The sequence below is a fragment of the Pongo abelii genome, chromosome 4 (assembly GCF_028885655.2).
Source record: "Pongo abelii isolate AG06213 chromosome 4, NHGRI_mPonAbe1-v2.0_pri, whole genome shotgun sequence".
In the NCBI taxonomy this organism is placed as follows: Eukaryota; Metazoa; Chordata; class Mammalia; order Primates; family Hominidae; genus Pongo; species Pongo abelii.
The window spans coordinates 28,991,142-29,012,803 of NC_071989.2; positions in this window are offsets into that span (position 1 = coordinate 28,991,142).

Sequence of the window (21,662 nt, forward strand, 5' to 3'; positions counted from 1 at the left end):
TAAAATAAATATGCAAAAAATCCACATTGTTGATTTTTTATTGTAAAGCATTTATTATTAATCATTTATTACCCATTGACTTAGTAGCTTGTAGTATGCTGATGTTCTGCATAGTACACTAAACAAACTTCCTACATGCAGTAATCTAATTTAACCTACATTAGCATTCATTTTAAATAATTATTTTCCATATACACATTACCATTGTTTTTTTCCAAAATAAGACAATCATATTGCAATATGATTTTTCTAAATTGTCTCCCAAATCAATTTCCCTGGATCAACTTTTCTAACCTACATTTTAAAATGAAAATTTACATTTTCACCAATTTTTAATAAATAGCATTTAATAAATAGCTACAATTTTAGTAACTAAATTTTAATTTTGTTTAATTTATATTAGTAATAATTATTTTCAATATGATTCTGCTTTAAGTTAATCTATGAGAAAAATGTGACAAAATTCCTTGAGGGATAACCAGATATATTGTTCAAATGTACAATTGCAATTATATCATTTATCCACAGGGTAGCTACCATTTTTCACACTGGAGCAAACTAAAACAACAGGATTTAAAATATCTTGGGGAGTAAAATTTTCAGGGCCCAACTGGGTAGCTCAAAATGAAAGGACAAAAACTCTGTTTTGGAAACAGAACTCAATTTAAATGCAGTGAGTCTATTGCACAACCAGAATAGTGGGATTAAATCACAGGGTAAAGATATTTCCTCTCCTACTGTTGCCACATCCCCTTGGCTTTTCTTAAGCCGACAAATATGCTTTCTCAACTTTAAAATCATCTGTCAGGTGTTAAACTGGATGCCCCAAGCGCGCTGCAGCAGTCTTGTATCCTGTTTTCTGAGCGAGGCATCTTAAGCATCTCCCTTTAGTCCTGAGTCTGGGGGCAAATTCTCCACCCTCTAAAAATAGAGGGGACAGTTTGTAGCAAACCAACAACTGTCTATAGATAAATTATTTTTCATGACTTCCAATAATCATAAATGTAAGTTATAGTTTTAAGAATGATGTACCTATTTTTTGCAGCCTGTTGCTTTTAAGCTTGCATTTTGTTTTGGCAAGAAACAGTGGTGTAACATGTCAATATTATCTGTTTCTTCAGGTTAAACTGATGAACAGCTTGTCAAACATATTTGTAAATATCTTTACCATTGAAATTACACTTCTCTCTTTTACATTTGTGAAAAAGTGAAGATTCAGATAAATTAACTAGTTTTCTTAAACTTTGTAGTTAACAGTAGTTACAGCAGCTATTTTTTACATCTTTATTGCCTTTTTAATCATAAATAGGTTAAATTTATTTTTTCCCATTTCCCTTGCGTTTGTTTATGCCATGCTGATAGTAAAATAAAACACTGAAATAAAGTTTATTTCATCTTAATATAATATGAATATATATGCAAACACATTTATGCTGCATCATTCTATATTTTTAAATTTCCATCTAATACCTTTGCTGTTTTCTTATTGATATGAGGTAATAGAAGGCAGACTTAGCGAAGTACTCTCATTTGCAGTGATCAACAGCATGCTAATATTTCTCTAACTAGATAAGCAATGTGTTTACACATTACACCCTTGGGGGTATGTGCCATTAATTACACATGCCTAGCAGCTGACATGTGATTAATTAGAAGTGGGAAATCTATTCTTCAGGTGACCAGAAAACTCTTTCCACTTGTCAAAGCTTATCTCTTTTTCAAAGCTGTATTATCCCATAAGATACAGGAAATAGTATTACAGATGTACCATTAAAGAAAAGAAAGCTGATCCAAGAACTTTAACAATAAAGTTCCTAAATATTTTAAAAGGAGTCAACATCAAAGCTATTTGAAAAACAGAGTCAACATTGTTCCAAAAAAAATTATAAGCCAATTTCACTTATAAATGTTAAAGATGAACTTATAATAGTGTGGGAAGTTTTTGTCGTCAAGCTTAATTTGAAATGTGAAAAATAAAAATTTCCATATGAAGGACTATGGAGCAAAAATTAAAATTTTGTTCCGTAATTATATTCATACTCAGTCACCTTCTAAAAATGTAATTTAATGTCCATTATTAACATCAATGTTATAAGGCTTTCATATTTTCTTCTATTTGGAGTATAATGGTTGTACCCAATGAGAATGAATCTGCATTTCATTTTAAACTTAATTAGGATTTTTGGTTTAAAACTTGGACTCAAACTTTAGATTTGCTTATCCTATACAAGATTACTCATTGTATTGATGTTAAAAGTTTTCTACCATTTTATAATCATAACATTAAAATCTGTTTTTTACAAGACCTAAAATTATTAAAGGTGAGTTAGCCATAAATATCTACCATTATCTTTGGCAATTCTTAAAAATGTGGTAATAAATCAAAATTACTAGAAATATTTTTGACTAATGAAACAGTGGAAGGCTAAGCCTTTCATCTAGCATATGAAATTTCAGAAAAAATAAACAGTAGTAGTTAAAAGTAGCAATCAAATATTGCCAATACACATAGATATATTCACTCTGTAGGTTGTTATAATAAAAGCACTTTTCTGCATTTTTTCACATAATTTTCTTCTAACTGCCTATAATTGAAATATCAATTTAAAAAGCTCTGACATTTTTTTTAAGTGTGATCTGCAGACCAAGTGCATTAAAATCACCGAAAATGCTTGTGGAAAATACAAATTCAGGGAAATATTCCTTATCAACAAAATTAAAATCTTTAGAATTGGGTTCAGGAATCATTTCAACAAAATCACCAGGATATTTCCTGTGGCCACATTGCTTGAATCATTGCTCTATGAGTTCTGTATTATTATTTTATTAAATAGGAAAATAAACAGCCTCTGAGATAGGACAACTTTCCAATGTTACACAGTTCAAGTGACTGAGCATCCATTTCAACATAGATTAAAGCCCACACCCTTAATCATTAGACATACTGGCTCACATAGAAAACAAAAACTTAGATACCAAAATACCCATTAAACAATGGACATTAGTTATACCTATAAACAATATATGTATTTATTCATTACTTTTAATAACTAAACATTAGTGCTAGGTATTTTACACATATAAATTACTTTTGCACCAACCTAATATATTATGCTCTTTCTATAATAAAAGATGGTCCCACGAAACTTAGTAATCATAACAATACTTATTGTACTTCATTATGTACTGATTCAAAAGTGTAAGTTGAAAATCAAACTAAAACATTTATAACTTCAAATATTACATTTTTGCAACGTTATGATTCTTAGCCACTATCTAACCATGTTGTAAATGTATCACTTCTTGTTTGCCCATAAATAATATATTGTTATAGTTGTATTAAAGTGAATAAAAAGAAGTCAAGCAGAAAACTCTCAATCTGAAATTTAAAATGGTGATCTTTTTTCTTTCAAATTAGAGAATATAACACAAATATAGAAAATGCTATGCCCAAAGAGAATCCTGAATCCACTAAGATAGATTTTCAGCTTCTGAGACCCCACAAAAATTTTTATTGCTGTTGTGTTTCTGAATCACTTAAGAATATTTCTAGAGATGTTGGCTCATCTAGAGCAATATTGAGAAATACAATTTAGATAGGTGGAGAGATAAATGGTATAGATAATTTAATAAGCCAGAAGAAAGACTTAATTGGTGAGAGCTCTTTGCTTTTGCTACAACATATTTTCCTTAGAATTGTTGTTTTAAGCACTATCAAGTTTTAGTTTTAATGAAGGCATATGAGAAAGATGGGATTGTAGGTAGCAGTGGAAACAGTGCCAGAGGCCAATCCAGTTTTTAGCTCCAGCAGTGTCAGCTGTACTTGCGCCAATCATTCCTGCTCTGCAGCAGCAGCCTTCAAATTCTATTCAAACTTATTCGGCCTCGTGCTTTAGAGTGATGTTCCTGGCTCAGAAATGCTCAACTCGAACAACTCTAAATCCTTGTGCTAAACTCATTTTTGTAAAAATCTTCCAAACTTTGTTTCTGTTCCTTTCGACAATAAACCTTGACTCATATAGTGAGGTATTAAAATTCTATTTTCTGGACAAGGAATTTAAAATTAGAAGTTAGTGTATCATTCGAATTTTTGGAGCAAATAGGAAGCAGATCCAAATCTAAGTCTATCTGACTCCATGTCCATTCTCATAACTACTATGATAAATTATATCATATAATTGAGAGCTAAGTGAAACGACACATGCCTTCACCTAAATATATGTACGTAAAACAACATTTAAAATTGCCTTGAAGCCTCATAACTTAAACTTATAGTGTGTACATTATTTTCAAATTATACCACATCCTCGTCAATGATCATGTTATGATTATGAATGTTCTAGGGCTATTTTCTAGCTTTTAGAGTGAATTTTACACTATCATTATTTATACACCAGCGAGCTCTCAGTGGTATCTCTGATCTCCTTTTTTTTTTCTTTCCTGAGCTGCACTTACATTGCAATTTAGTGCAATACATTTTTATTTAAAAGCCATCTCTTCTTCATAGTAATGAATAAGACTTACTGCATAACATGTGCATGCTGAATAGACAATATAGTATTAAAATGGTTCCAAATAACCACACTATCAAAGAATCTGAGCTGCCAAGGGAGCAGCCAGTGTACTCAAGACAAAACTAGGGTCTAGGATTTAGCAAACAGGAGAGATCACACAGCAGGAGCACTTTGGTGAAGAAGTAGATCTCGACACAACATAAACAATCCAAACTGGAGGAAACAAAGCCTGGCATGCAGTGATTCATTGGTTCACTAAGTGGAAAGAAAAAGAACACTCTTATTGACTGATGATATCTCCAGGACAATGTCTTTGAGTGTAATGCTAAGAAACTTGGGAAAAGTGAACATCTAAGAAATGAAGTAATGTAAAATGTGAAGGCAAAAGAGGACTGGAAATAATTAATAACAACTGAGGGACAATAGACTGTAGCTACATTGCTTTGGTACCTGACTCAGAACACAGAAGCTTCGTGAATGTGGTGGTTATAGAAAGGCATGACAAACTTTGACTTGCTAAAAAGGAACTGCCTCAGTTCAGACCTTATCAGTCTGTTGGGACAGACATCATATGCAAGCTAAGATACCGTTTTGGGGTAGGCCCCATCCTTCTCTATTTGTCTGTGTCTTATCTAGTCTTTAAAATTTTTCCTTACCCATCTTTTCATTCAGACATTGACTGTGCTTCCATTGTATTCCAAACTTGGTATCTCATTTTATCAGCCTTATTATCTAATTATCTACTATTTTATCTTTATCTCATTCTTTATCTTTTAAATCAGGCTTAGTTCAGAAAAACATGATGGTAATAATACTACCTGGCTTTGGAAAATTACTTCTCAAATTACTTCAAGGCTGGCCCTAGATGATTTATCCCTGTTGACATTGATAGCAGCCTAACCTAGGGATACTGGAGAGAAATGGGACCCAAAAAAGTGCTTGTTTTCTATTTGTCTGCTTTCTGAAATTATTAATGCATGTCAAAAAATGTGGTTAGCAGTATTCAAGGGACAATAGGCATTGGTTCTATACGTATAGGACAATATCAATGCCATACAATAATTTACTTCCAAGAAAAATGATACAGTTACAAGCCAACAAAGAAGCTGTGAACTTTTATAAGAGAAGCCTCATCCCAAATAATTCTTGCTAATGTTGAAAATTTCAGTTGTCCTGGCATTTATAGGATAATGACTTGTGCTCAGGAAGCCAATCTTCTTAACTTTGGAACTATTTCAAAAATGTGGAATTTCCCATGTACAGTATACTTGTGTGTTTCTGTGAAAAATACTGTCTTCTCAGAATGGATTATATACAAGATATCTGACATCGTGCTAATGACTTAAAATATAATCCACTCCCAACCTATAGTTCTATTTGCCTCAAAACAATTTTTTTTGGTATACAAATTTAATTTGTCAAACTGCTGATGATATGGTTAACCATAACAATATTAAAACAATGCAAAGGAAGCATTATACACCCAAAGATATAACTTTCACACTCTTGTAAGTAACTTCCAGAGAGTCAATCATATAATAACTAAATATTAAAATGCCTCTCATAGGACATTAACCTCAAGTAGATAGTACATTGCTACTGAGGCAAATTCAACTCTCTCAAACATTAATTTATGGTGAGGATAATAATTTTTGTTCAATTAAGTCAAATTCTTAGGAAAGCAATGAAATTTTCATGAACATTTCTGGAATAATTAGAGAATTTCTATATTTATACTGCACTGACATCTCATAAATATCATATTGTGCTTTTATCTTCATATGTATTATTTCCACTAAATATAGAAAAGTGATAATTAGCCTTAGAAATATCCATTAAACATGAAGGAAGATGGTATAAAAAATTAATGTAATATGCTTATTATAATGTGCAAAATAAAAATATTTCCAACTCTTCAATTGGAGTTATTAACATAGCAAAGTGTTGTCTGAGTAACATTAAACCTGATAATCATCACAGTCTTCAAGAACTAAAGATTTATTAGAGAAATATCATCATGAAAACAAAACATATTAAGTTGGAAGAAAAGTTAGTAAAAGCATGATATTCTAAAACAATATTTCTTCATAAAATTAATAATAAATGCAAATAATAACAATTTTAAATGTTTCGAAATTACTTAAGACCATATTAAAGTAGTATATTTATTTTGTTATAATTTTGTTAGAATTGCTTTATTATATAAGTTTTAAGCATGGGTTAAAACGGTTAAAAATAAGGTCAAGTTAATACGTTTATTAAAACCAAAATTATTCAACATTAAATTATTTGAACACCAACACACAGACTGTGTTATATCACTCTGAAATTATAGACACATAATTCAACCATTAAAACCTGTTATAAAATTTAAAAACAAATATTAGGATAGCTATTTATTTGGATTTATTCTTTCATTCCATAGGCCATAAAGATAAGCTTACTGTAACAACTCATTTCTCAGTACAATGCATAAATTACATTAATCAAAATTTATTTTTAACAGAAACTTAGCTTTGAAAATGATTTTCTATAAAGAAAAAGTACACACACATACATTCTAGTTAGTAAAGTGGTACATGTACTAAATATGAAAATACAAAAACTGAAATATGACTAAAACAAAATATAAACCTTATTGAAAGTTAAGGATTATTTATTTTTCTTTGCTGAAAACAAAATAAATCACAATGAATAATTATTTAGCTATCAATGAAGAGGAAGCCACTTGGTAAAATGGACAGCCATTTCAATGAAGTTGGCCAATATAAAAATCCACTTTAAATTGACCTGATTACGCTTGGACATAAATCTCTCTAAATTAAAAAAAACATACCAACCATATTCTCAGACCACATTAGAATAAACATACAATTTGATACCAAGAAGAACTTTCAAAATCACACCATTACATGAAAACTAAAAGACTTGGTCCTGAATAACTTTTGCATAAACAATCAAATAAAACCTGCAATCAAAACATTATTTTAAACAAATGAAAATAGAGACAACATTCCCAAACCTCTGGGATGCAGCTAAAACAGTGTTAAGAGAAAAGTGTATATAGTACTAAATGCTTACATCCAGAAGATACATCAAATTACAATCTAACATTGCACCTAAAGGTACACATAAAAAAAGAAAAATCACAAAGCTAGCAGAAGAAAGAAGTACTAAAATAAAAGTATAACTAAATGAAACTGGGACTTAAAAAACCAAACATTGAATTGATGAAATAAAAATTTGGTTCTTTGTGTAGATAAACAAGATTGATAGACCTTTAGCTAGATTAACAACAACTGAAAAGAGATAAGTTCTAAATAACCACAATTAGAAATGACAAAGGAGACATATAACCAATCCTACAGAAATACAAAAGGTCCTCAGAGACTATTATGAACACCTCTATGTGCAGAAACCAGAAAAACTAGAAGAAATGGATAAATTCCTAGAAAGACACAACCCCCTTTGATGGAATTAGGAATAATTTGAAACCCTGAAGACAGCAATAGTGTATTAGTCAGGGTTCTCTAGAGGGATAGGACTAATAGAAAAGATGTATGTATAAAAGCAAATTTATTAAGGAATATTGACTCACACAATCACAAGGTGAAGTCTCACAATAGGTTGTCTGCAAGCTGAGGAGCAAGGAAGCCAGTCGGAGTTCCCAAAACTCAAAAGTAGGGAAACGAACAGTGCAGCCTTCAGTCTGTGGCAGAAGGCCCAAGAGCCCCTGGCAAATCACTGGTGTAGGTCCAAGAGTCCAAAAACTGAAAAACTTGGAGTCTGATGTTAGAGGGCAGGAAGCATTCAGCACAGGAGAAAGATGGAGGCCAGAAGTCTTAGCCAGTCTAGTCCTTCCACATTCCTCTGCTTGCTTTTACCCTAGCCACGCTGGCAGCTGATTAGATGGTGCCCACTCAGATTAAGGGTAGATCTGTATCTCCCCATTCACTGACTCAAATGTTAATCGACACTGGCAACACCCTCACAGACACACCCAGGAACAATACTTTGCATCCGTCAATCCAATCAAGTGACACTCAATATTAACCATCACAAATAACAAGTACTGAAGTTGAATCAGTAATAACAATAATAAAAACTGAGTCAACAAAAGCTCTAGACCAGATGGATTCATAGACTAATTCTATCAAATGTACAAAAAAGGTCTTGGGCCAATCCTACTGAAAATATTCCCAGAAAATCGAGAAAGAGGCATTCCTCCCTTACACATTCTATAAAACCAGTATCATCCTGATATCACAATATGACAAAGTTACATTGAAAAAAAATAAAGCTATAGCCCAATATCCCTGATGAATGCAAGGATCTGTCCACAGACCCTGACTCAAGGATGGATGAATAAAGTACACTGACACACAGATATTGTGCTTTGCCAGTTTGACTGAGCATCCTAGCCGCTTACAGACTCCACACAGACTGCTGTAAACAGTTGTGACCAAGGCCCCTACCAGTCAGGAAGACTCGCATTTATTCAGTAAAGATTAATTGACAAAGGCTTGAGTCAACACCACTAAAGGGTAATTGACATTGTGGACTTCCCGAGTAGAAAGCAATTAAGCACCAGCGGTAAATCAAAAGTTAGTCTTAGGAAGACAACTTAGTTAGATAAACTACTCTACATTCTTTTGTATTTGCACCTTAAGCTCTCTGGATCCTGCAAAGAGATTCTGGCTGCCTTCAGCGAGACAATCTGAAGCTATGCAAACTCTCAGCCTTTCCAAGAGAGTTTGTGGGTATTACCATAACTATCTTTAATATTTTTCCCACCAGCCTGACTGAACCCCCACAAATGAACAAAGATGCAGTTCCCCAACATAAAATTCTAGTAAACCAAATCTAGCAGCACATTAAAAAGTTAATTCAGCACCATTAAGTAGACTTTATTTCGCAGATGCAAAGCTAGTTCAACACACACAGATAAAAAATGTGATTCATCACATAAAAACAATTAAAAACATAAACCGTGTGATCCTCTCAATAGATGCAGAAAAAGCCTTTGATAAAATCCAATATCCCTTCATGATAAAAAAAAAAAACCCTCAACAACCCTCAACATACTAGGCATTGAAGTAACATACTTCAAAGTAATAAGAGCCATCTATGACAAACTAACAGACAATATCATACTGAATGGGCAAAAGCTGGAAGCATTCCCCCTAAAAATGGCATCCATATAAAAAAAGAAAAAGTAAAATTATCACTCTTCACTGAAAATATGATTCTTTTCCTAGAAAACCATGAAGACTTATCCAAAAGGCTTCTAGATCTGATAAACGACTGTAGTAATGTTTCAGGATACAAAATCAACATACAAAAGTCAATAGCATTTCTATACACCAAAAATGTTCAGACTGAGAGCCAAATCAAAAGCACGATTCTTTTTAAAATGGCCACAAAAAATGATTTTTAAAAACCTTAGGAATACATCTATTCAAGGAGGAGAACTATGCAAGGACAACTACAAAATGTTGCTGAAGGAAATCATATATGATACATTAAAAATAAAAATTTATGCTCATGGACAGAAAAATCAACATTATAAAATATCCATACTACCCAAAGCAATCTACAGATTCAATGCTATTCTTATCAAATTACCAGTGTCATTTTTCACAGAATCAGAAAAAAAATTTTTCAATTCATATGGAGCTAAAAAGAGCTTTGAAAGCCAAAGAAATTCTAAGCAAAAAGCAAAGCCAGACATAACATTACCTGACTTCAAGCTATACTACAAGTCTATAGTAACTAAAACAGCATGGTACTGCTACAAAAATAGACACATAAACCAACGGGAACAGAACAGAGAACCCAGAAATAAAACTGCACACCTACCACCAACTGATCTTTGGAGAAGTCAACAAAAATAAGCAAAGGGAAAAATGACTCCCTAGTCAATATATAGTGGCAGGAAAACTGGCTGAACATGTGCAGAAGAATGAATCTGAATTCCTACCTATTGCCATATACAAAAATTAACTCAAAATTAATGTGTTTTTGGCTCCATATGTGTTTTAGAATAACTTTAGAATGGTTTTGATAAGGAAAAAAATAATTGATTCCTGGCAAGGCCAATGTCTGTGAGTGTTTGCATACTCTCTCCATGTTTAGGTATTTTTTTTCCCAGGTTTTCTACTTTCCTTCCATATACCAAAGCTGCATACATTAGGTTCAGTGGAATGTCTGCCTATTCCCAATCTAAGTGAGTGTGAGGTGTGTACGAGCACACTCTGCAATGGGATGGAATCCTGTTCAGGGCTGATTTACCACCTCGTGCCCTGAGGATAGGCTCTGGGTGTGATCTTGAACTTGAGTAAGCAGGTTAGAAAATGAATGAGGGAATAAATAAAATGATTGCAAAATAAATATTTGTAAAATCTATGAAAAAATACAGATACATGACAATAAACAATATGGTACAAATACACTCAAAAAATAAACTGGTGTGATTAGTATAAATATAATTAAATAAAACTACAGTGTCAAGGTCAAGCTATAAACATAGCTAAATAGATGAGCAGTAAGTGCATATTTTAGTTTTAAAAAGAAAAAATAACCTACATCGACTTTTGTGCTTTAATAGGAACTACAAATACAATTAAATGTCAAATGAAAAATTAAGGAAATATACAATTCATGATAAAAATTGAGATACATAACTGTGTAAAAAACATTGTAATTAGTCTAGGATGAACAGCACCATAGAAAAATGGAAGATCAATATTCATTTCACAATACAAGAAACACAAATAGACAAAGCACATAAGAACATATACATATGGAAGATTATCTCTTCAAATCCATGCATATTTCGTATATAATCTTACTTTCTGTATGAGTAAACAAAGTGATATAGAAGCTGTTTGCTTATCTAATTGGTGAAGGTGAAAAAAATGCAGCTTGTTGATTATTACCCAAAATGCTACTCTAGTTCCCTGCCAGTGAGAGAGAGTGAATTATTTATTATACAGCTGTCAAAGCACAAAATTGCACCAAAGTTATATAGGTAAGGAAGACTTTATGGAAAACTATTGCAATAGGGAAGAGAGAACAGAACTCAGTCTCAACTGCATGGACATAAAGGGAGTTTATCAAAAGTCAAATTATGGGAGAGTTTTAAGAGCTGTGGTGAGGGAATCATCGGCCGTTTGTGTTTTCTAATTGGCCTCACCAAAAATAAAAGTAAACTTTCTTTTATTGTCATAACAGGAGCTAGTATTACAACTTTGAGCAAGATGCCTCCTACCCTCCCAGGAAGCACGGGAAATGCTGTCTTCTTTCATGATTACATTTCAAAGGAATGGCTCACATGTTTTTGAGAAAGACATTCTTGGGTTGTAAAATTGGCAAGTGGCCTTTAAAAACATTTGCATATTTAAGAGGCAGAAAAATAACTTGCCATTATGCGTCTTCTAAAATAAATGTTCTAAGTAAAGGGAGGGGAGTGACCTCTGTGGTTAGTTCATCTGGATTCTGTCAGTAATAGGGTGAGAGGGAGGTTGGGCCTGGAGGCCAGAAAAAACCTATGTAAAGTTTAGTCAAGCTGAGAGGAATGTTAAGGCCTCTTGGTCATGCCTTACTAAGGGATCATTTTAATACTTTGTTTAAAATACTCAAGGAATTCTCTGCCATTTAAGTAGAATACGATTTTTATTCATTTATTCTAGGGAAAACGTTAGCTGATTGTGCACACTATGTATGCAGGAGGAGTAGGTTGCTTGAGTGGAGTCGCAACGTCATGGTAATCTGCTCCTGGCAGAAACTGCGATGGATTTGGTTAGTTTTGACTGAGTTTCTGAACCAGAGGTAAGCATTTGAAATGTATATTTTAACTTTCTGTAGTACAATATGGCACTGTATGAGAGGAACAAAAGTCTTAAGGTTCCAATAATTTATTTAAATATGTTGTAGAATTGATAAAAATAAGCAACTTTTATGTGATACTAGGTGTGTCAGGTCCCAAGCTCAGCCCTTTACAAAAATCATATTTTAAATCTCACAAAATTCCAATAGTAAGGATATTGATATCTCTAGTTTATAAATATGGAAACTAAGGCTATTAATTTCCTGAAGATCTAAGAGTTAGGAAAAGGAAACGACTTGGTCAAAACTTCATTGTTCTAATTTTAGAATACCTCTTAGACATTGTGTTTGTTCCCCAGAATCATAGTCATTATCGAATATTTGTAATTATCTGCTCAAAACTTTCTGTGAGTCTAAGTTAATGTAAAATTTTGAATATGTTATGCTATGATAACTAAAGATCTGAAGAATTTCTACATATTGGAGAAAATATCAAAAATATCTTCTGTAATAACATTGCATTGAAAGGCTGTATTGTTGTAGGATGGATCAAGGAAAGCTTTGGAGAATCAAGAGTACAAATAAAATATTCCTCAAAGCTAATCTTCTATGTAATATTTACTATGCAATTTCCCAGGTATATTGTAGCTTTCATCCCTACCAGTGGGATTTCAGTGAAGCAAAATTTCACTGAAAAAAGTGAAAATAATAATACAAAATATGTGTAATTTTACAATATGATAAATTGCTTTTAATAGACAATTTTGAATAGCTCAGATGATATTTATCAATTGAAAATAATTTATCATGCTAGACACTGAAATATAAAAACATTCTAAATCATTAAACATATTTATAGCCTGTTTAAGATGTATTTGATTAATTGTCATTTTCTAGGATTAGGATTATAACAATTGACTGGGCCCACAAAATTTTTGAATGTTGGGCGTAAAAAAGTTGTTGGTGCTCAGAGAAAAAGTAAAAGTTACAGTCTTAAACTGCCTTTAGGTATGTCATAAATTAATTAATGTATCTTCCCAATTATATCTAAACATCAAGATCAGATCTTCATTTGAAATGAAAGTGTCACTTTATAAAATAAATTTCATTCAGAGAATGTCATTTGTTAATGTATTTTCTGGATCACAATAAGAAAAATGCAGAACTATTTTATGTAAATTCAATTATATAGAATATGTTCTAATTGATACTATTTATGATCTAATCTCATAAGTTTAGAATCATAAATGGAATAGTAATAATATATTTATCTGCTATCTTTATTGAATCTTATCAATTTAAAGTAGTCAAAATTATTGAAAAAACATATATTCCAAACTGAGTAACCACTCCAGTAATTTCGTTCTTATTACCTGGAGGGTTTTGTATGTCTTCTTTTATTTTGTTTTGTTTTTTAAATTTTTGTTTTCTAGAGTTGCATGAAGAAAAAATAAGCAGTAAAAATTTTATGGATTAGCATAAGTAAGAAAGGATAAGTAGCTTTAGGTGTGTAACATATTTGAAATTTCTGCCAGCAGTTCAGGAAACAATATTCATTAAGCATCATTTCTGAGATTTTCTTTTGATTCTTTTATCTTATTCAAATTATGTAACCTTAAAATTGGAATGAATTCACAGATAGCCTATTGAAATTTACTGTTTAACCAGGTGCAATGGCTCATGCCTGTAATCCCAACATTTTGGGAGGCTGAGGAGGGTGGATCACGAGGTCAAGAGATTGAGACCATCCTGGCCATCATTGTGAAACTCTGTCTCTACTAAAAATATGAAAATTAGCTAGGCGTGGTGGCAGGCACCTGTAGTCCCAGCTACACCTGAGGCTGAGACAGGAGAATCATTTGAACCCTGGAGGAGGAGGTTATAGTAAGCTGAGATCATGCCACTGCACTCCAGCCTGGCGACAGAGCAAGACTCGGTCTCAAAAAAAATAAATAAATAAAAAGAAATTTACTATTTCGGAGCAAATAAAATCAATATTTAAGGATCTTTTAAAACTTATTTTTAGAATAAGAGATTATTTTTGTTTCCCTTCACTAGGAGAACAGACTGTTATCTACCTATCTTTCAATATACAATGCTTTAGATGGCAATTGACTTTAGTATAATGGTCTATTTTCTACTAAGAAAGGTAAACATTCTAAAACACAGATGTGTTTTATTAAAGTGTAACTTACTGGAAAGTTCTCTTAATTAATGCAGTAATCATAAAAGTAGTCTATTTTAAAAGGAAAAGTGTGGTGGTAGCTTTGTATGGCAGAGGACCTAGAAGAGATTTAAATTTTATAATTTTTGTTAAGCCTGAATTTCCCCTATGTCTCCTGCACTACTAGGGAATAAAAGCTCCTGAATTAGAGCTAAAGAAAATTATCCTCTAATCAGGGGTGTTACATGTTAAATGATAGACTAGTGATATGTTTATTTGCATTTTGGTTTATTTGATAAAAAAGAAAGGATTTGTATCATATAAAATATACTTTTTAACATCTTTGAGTCTATGTAACTTTTTAGTAATTGGAATTCTCATCTAATTTCCAAAGAAGACAATATTTGTTTAATTTCAATTGACATTTTCCCCAATATCTTATAGTATTGAATTCATATTTAGATCCAGCTTTGTACTGTTTTTGTACTCTGAAAAGCTATTAAGTTGGTAGTGGGTATGAAAATCAATGGTGTTCAAAAATATATGAAACTTCTATTTTTTTTGCTGAGGTTATTTTAAGTTTTAAAAAGTAAATAAATAAGACAATACCATCTGTGAATGTCTGTTAAATGTGCAGTATGGTAATTTTATTAAAAATTGATGTATACTTGCAGAATTGTGTGTTCAAGTCTGTTCTATGTCACTTAGTAGCTATGATACCTTGGACAAATCATGTTTCTCTTATCAGTAATCACATCTAACAAAATGGGGCAATAATGTAAATATTAGCCTTTTCTCATCTATTTGGAAACTATTTCTCTTTCATATTTATCTGTAACTATTAAACCTGCCATCAAAAACACATTCAAATCAGGTGTTCTCGCTGTTGAGTATAAAGGTGGGCAGTGTATAAATGTGAGGAAAAACAGGAATGTATGTATCACAAAGCTTTTCCAGGGCACCTTCAAAATCTAGATTACTAAAGAATAGAAAATTGGTCCAACGAATCAAGTCATAAATGAAATTAAACCAAGCAAATTATTAGTTGAAACTATATTATTTACACACACACACACACACACACATACTCATTACTACATTTGAAAGATTTTGTTCCTAGTCATTCATAATCATTTGTAATTTGCAAGTGGTATAGTTTAGATCTGTGTCCCCACCCAAATCTCATCTCAAATTGTAATCCCAAGATGTTGAGGGAGGGGCCTTGTGGGAGGTGAATGGATCATGGAGGCAGTTTCCCCCATGCTGTTCTCATAATAGTGACTGAGATTTCATGAGATCTGATGGTTTTGTAAGTGGCAATTTCCCCTGTGCACTGTCTCTCCTGCTGCCTTGTGAAGAAGATGCTTGCTTCCCGTTTTGCCCTCCACAATGATTGTAAGCTTCCTGAGGCATCCCCAGATAGGTGAATCTGTGAGTCAGTTAAACTTCTTCCTTTAAAAATTACCCAGTCTCAGATATTCTTTCTTTATTTTTTTTCTTTTTCTTTTTCTTTCTTTTTTTTTTTTTTTGAGGCAGACTCTTGCTCTATTGCCCAGGCTGGAGTGCAGTGGCACGATCTTGGCTCACTGCAACCTCTGCCTCCTGGGTTCAAGTGAGTCTCCTGCTCAGCCTCCTGAGTAGCTGGGACTACAGGCGCCTGCCACCACACCCAGCTAATTTTTGTATTTTTAGTAGAGACATGGTTTCACCATGTAGGCCAGGATGGTCTCGATCTCCTGACCTCATGATCCCCCTGCCTCGGCCTCCCAAAGTGCTGGAATTACAGGCATGAGCCACTGTGCCCTGCACTCAGGTATTCTTTATAGCAGTGTGAAATTGGACTAATACAGAAAATTGGTACTAAGAGAGTGGGGCACTGCTATAAGGATAACCTGAAAATGTGGAAGTGACTTTGGATCTAGATATTGGGCCGACATTGTAACAGTTTGGAGGGCTCAGAAAAAAACAGAAAGATGTAGGAAAGTTTGGACCTTGTTAGAGACTTGTTGAATGGTTTTGACCAAAATACTGACAGTGATATGGACAATTAAGTCCAGGCTGAGGTGGTCTCACATAGAGATCAGGAACTTATTGGGAAGTTGAGTAAAGGTCTTCATGTTATGGTTTAGCAAAGAGACTGATGGCATTTTTCCCCTACAGTAGAGGTCTGTGGAACTTTGAACTTGAGAGAGATGAGTTAGGGTATCTGGCAGAAGAAATTTCTAAGCAACAAAGCATTCAAGAGGTGACCTGGGTTATTGTAAATGTGTTCAGTAATATCCATCCACAGAGATTACTTGAAATTGAAACTTATGTTTCAAAGGGAAGCAGTTCATAAAGGTTTGGAAAAGTTGCAGCCTAATCATGTGGTAGAAAAGAAAAACCCATTTTCTGGGGAGGAATTCAAGCTGGCTGCAGAAATTTGCATAAGTAATGAGGAGTCCAATGTTAGTAGCAAGACAATAAGGAAAATGTCTCTAGTGCAAGTCAGAGACCTTCATGGAAGCCTGTGAGGTATTCCTTACAGCAGTGTGAGAACTGACTAAAACAGTAAGCCAATTTCATTTATTTAAAACAGCTTGGAGACTCAGCTATTATATGTTTGGAAAATAATGACTACAGCTAACGCAGCTTGACCCAACAGACATCTATAGAACAAGAACTTGCCACCCAAAAACAACAGAATAAATATTCATCTCAAGTGAATTTGGAGGATTCTTTATGCTAGAACATCTGCTGGGCCATATAACAAACTTTAATATTGGTATCATACAGAGTAAATTCTCCATACACAGTAAGGGGTATAAAATTAAAATAAATAATAAAAAATTTTGAAGTTTTAAATATATGTAGAAATTAAGTCTCACACTTCTAAATAATCAATAGAGCTAGAAAGAAATCACTGTAAATTTCAAAAATACTTTGAGATGAATTATAATTAAGGCACATTATGCCAAAACATAGGGAATGCCACTAAAACAATGCTGAGAGGAAAATTTATAGTATTAATTTTCTATACTAATAAAAAAGAGTTATCTTAAATCAGTAACCTTTCCTTTCATCTTAAGACACTTGAAAAAAAAGCAAATTAAACCTAAAGCAAACAGAAAAAAGTTAATAATAATAGTTAGAGTGAATAATAATCAAAGAAAGCATAGAAAAACAGTAGAGAAAATTAATAACAACAAAAGTGGTTTTTATGAACAGAGTGACAATATTTACACACTTGGTTAGACTGTCTAAGACGAAAAGAGTAAAGATTCAAATTACCAAAATTAGTAATAAAAGAAAGTAATTTCTACTGAGTTTCCAGAAATAACAGAGGGTAAAAGTATACTATTAACTATATTTGCCAACAAATTAAATAAACTGAGTTGAATAGAATAGAAATACAAATATACATACTACCAGAATTTCCTCAAGAAGAAGCAGAACTTATAAATAGCCCTAATAACTAATCAAGTGATTAAATTAGTCTTTCAATAACTTTCCAGGTAGAAAGCTCCAGACCCAGATGCCTTCACTGGTAAGTTCTACAAAATATATCTAGAGAAATTTATTCCAAACACTCACAAACTCTCCAAAAAATAGACAAGGAGGGAATAATTCCTACTTTATTACATAAGGTCAGTATTACCTTATCAAAACTACAGAAAGAAATTGCAAGAAAAAAGAAAAACAGGCAGATTCTCATGCATTGAGCAAAAAAATCCTCAGCAAAATATTAGCAAACAGAATTTAGCAAGATAAAAAAGGGTTATACACCATGACTAAATGGCATTTATCCCAGGTTTAATACCTGAAAATTAATTAATGTAGTACATTATATGAATATAATAAACATAACCATGTGATCATCTCAGTAGCTGCAGAAAAAAATACTAGACAAAATACAAAACCCCTCTAATTAAAATATAAGTGTTCTACATACTAGCAGTACAGGAAAGTATCTTAGGCTGTCATATACAAAAAAGCCACAGTTCATATCATATTTAATGGTGAAAGACTGAATGCTTTCTTCCTAAGGTGAGAAACAAGAATAGAATGTCTACTGTCACTTATTTTACTTAACATTTTATTGGAGGTTCTAGCTTGGGTATATATACAAGAAAATTAATGGAAACAGTTTCAGATTAGAAAGGAAGAAATAAAACCATATCTAGTTGCAGAGAATAGTCTTATACATAGAAAAATCCCTAGGAATCCACTAATATAAAAGCAACTATTAGAACTAATAAACAAGTTAAGTAAGCTTATAGAGTATAATTTCAACACAAAGAAATCAATTGTATGCCTAAACTATCAGTAAATTACATTAAGCTACAATTATTTGGTCAATTTCAGGTTGTTTTTCAACTTTTATTTTAGAGTCAGGCCATACATATGCTGATTTGTTACAAAGGTATATTTCAGTGATGCTGACATTTTGAGTATGATTGAATCGGTCACCCAAGTACTGAGCATAGGACCCAGTAGGTAGTTTTTCAACTCTCTTCCCATCCTTCCACTCTTCTTGTGTTCCCTAGTGTCTATTATTTCTATCTGTATGTCTGTATGTACCCAAGGTTCAGTTCTCACTTATAAGTGAGGACATGCAGTATTTGGCTTTCTGTTTTTGCATTAGTTTGCTTAGCATAATGGCCTCCAGCTGCATCTATGTAGCTGCAAAGGACATAATTTCATTTTTTATGGCTGTGTAATATTCCATAGTGTATATGTACCACATTTTCTTTATCCAATACACTGTTGATGTATTGATTCCGTATTTTTTCTATTGTGAATAGTGCTGCCATGAATATATGGGGACTTGTCTTTTTGGTAGAATGATTCAGCTCCCTTTGAGTATATACTCAGTAATAGGATTGTTGGGTCAAGTGGTAGTTCAATCTTAGTTCTCCATAGTGGCTGAACTAATTTACATTTCTACCAACAGTGTATCTCATTGTGGTTTTGATTTGCACTTCCTCGATGATTAATTATGTTGAATATTTTTTCATGTTTGTTGGCTGCTTATATGTCTTCTTTTGAGAAGTGTCTGTTCTTGTCCTTTGCCCATTTTTAATGGGGTTGTTTTTTGCTTAATGATTTGTTTAAGTTTCTTATAGATTCTGGATATTAGTCCTTTGTTGGATCATAATTTATGAATTTTTTTCCATTCTGTAGGTGGTCTACTTACTCTGTTGATAGTTTCTTTTTCTATGCAGAAGCTCTTTACTTAGTTCCCACCTGCCGATTTTTGTTTTTGTTGCAATTGCCTGTGGGGAGTTAGCCCTACATTCTTCCCAACGTAGATATTGAGAAGGGTGTTTCTTAGGTTTTTCTTCAAGAATTTTTATAATTTTGGATCTTACATTTAAGCCTTTAATTTACCTTGAGTTAATTTTTGTATATGATGATGATACGTAGGTGGTCCAGTTTCATTTTCTGCATTGGGAAATAATAAAGTTAGAGATACATTTAACAAAAGTCAGAAAATCTATTGTATAAAAATACAAAACAGTTGTGAAACAAATTACAAACCTATGTTTGTAATCACATCTCATGTTACGGGTCAGAAGACAATATGGTTAAGCCAGAGCTAAAGTTATAAAATTCTTGGAAGAAAATATAAGAGTAATCCTCTGTGAACTTGAGTTAGGTGAAGGCTTCTTTAGATAAAACATCAAAAGTGCAAGTAACAAAATAAAATTATAGATAAATTAGATTTCAACAACATTAAAAATTCTGAGTATGTATTTCACCAAAGAAGAAACATAAATGAACAAAAAGTACATGAAAATGTGTTCAACATCATTTATTATGAAAGGCATAATGAAATACTGCTTCATACTCAATAAGATGACCATAATTAATAAGTGGATCTTAACACGTGTTGGTGAAGCTGAGGATAAATTTAATACATACATTAACAGTTAGAATATAAGATAGTGCAGCTACTTAAAAAAATTCTGGCAGTACTCCAAATATTAAGTAAAATTACCATATGGCCCAGCAAAATTTTACCCCAAGGTATTCATTCAAGAGAAATAGAAACACTTGTCTGCACACAATCTTTCACACAAATGTTTATAGCAATGTTATTTATAGTTTCTCAATAGTGTAAACAAATCAAAAGTCCATAAACTTATAAATGGCTCAGTAGACTGTTGTATCTTCATTCAATAAAGTAGAGTATTATTTGGTAATAAAAAGGAATGAAGTATAAATACATGCTCAAACATGGATGAATGTTGAAAATATTTTGATCAGTAAATTAAAGTCAGTCACTAAAAAGTGAATTTATTTTAAAAAATGAAAAAAGTAAGTCACACATACATTGTGTGTGAATCAATTTATAATGTCCAGAAAAGACAAATCTATAGAGATAAAAGATAAATTAGTATTTTTCCAGAGACACGGGATTGGAGAATAATGAGAAGTGATAGGTAATGGGTACATGGGTTATTTTTAAGATGATTAAATGATCTAAAATGGATTGTAGTGACATTTACTAAATACAATAAAATCTATTGGACTGTATACTTTAAGTTGATGAGTTGTATGGCATGCCAATGACTCAATAAATATGTTATATACAACAAAGTTGTATAAATGGTTCCTTAATGGACATACTAAACAATATTAGAAATATATTTGTGGGTTTTTTTGAGAAGTGTATGTTGATATCTTTGCCCATTTTTTAATTGGGTTATTTGTTTTCTTGCTGTTGAGTTGTTTGAGTTCCTTATATATTTTGGATATTAACATCTCATGATATGTGTAGTTTGCAAATATTTTTCTCAGTCTGTGGGTTGTTTCTTCACTTGTTATTTGCTCCTGTTGCAGTGAAGAAACCTTTTAGTTTGATGTAATTCCATTTGTCTATTTTTGCCTTTGGTGCCTGAGCCTTTACGGGTCATATCCAAAAAAAATATCTGGCCAGACCAACGTTGTAGAACTTTTCCTTTATGTTTTCTTCCAGCAGTTTTACAGTTTTAGGCCTTACATTTAAATGTTTAATACTTTTTAATTTTTTTTTTTTGGTAAGAAATAAGAGAAGGGTCTAATTTCACTTTTCTGCATGTTGCTACTCAGTTTTCCCAGCACCATTTATTGAATAGGCTGTCCTTTCCTCATTGTGGGTTCCTGGCACATTTGTCAAAAATCAACTGTTCGCA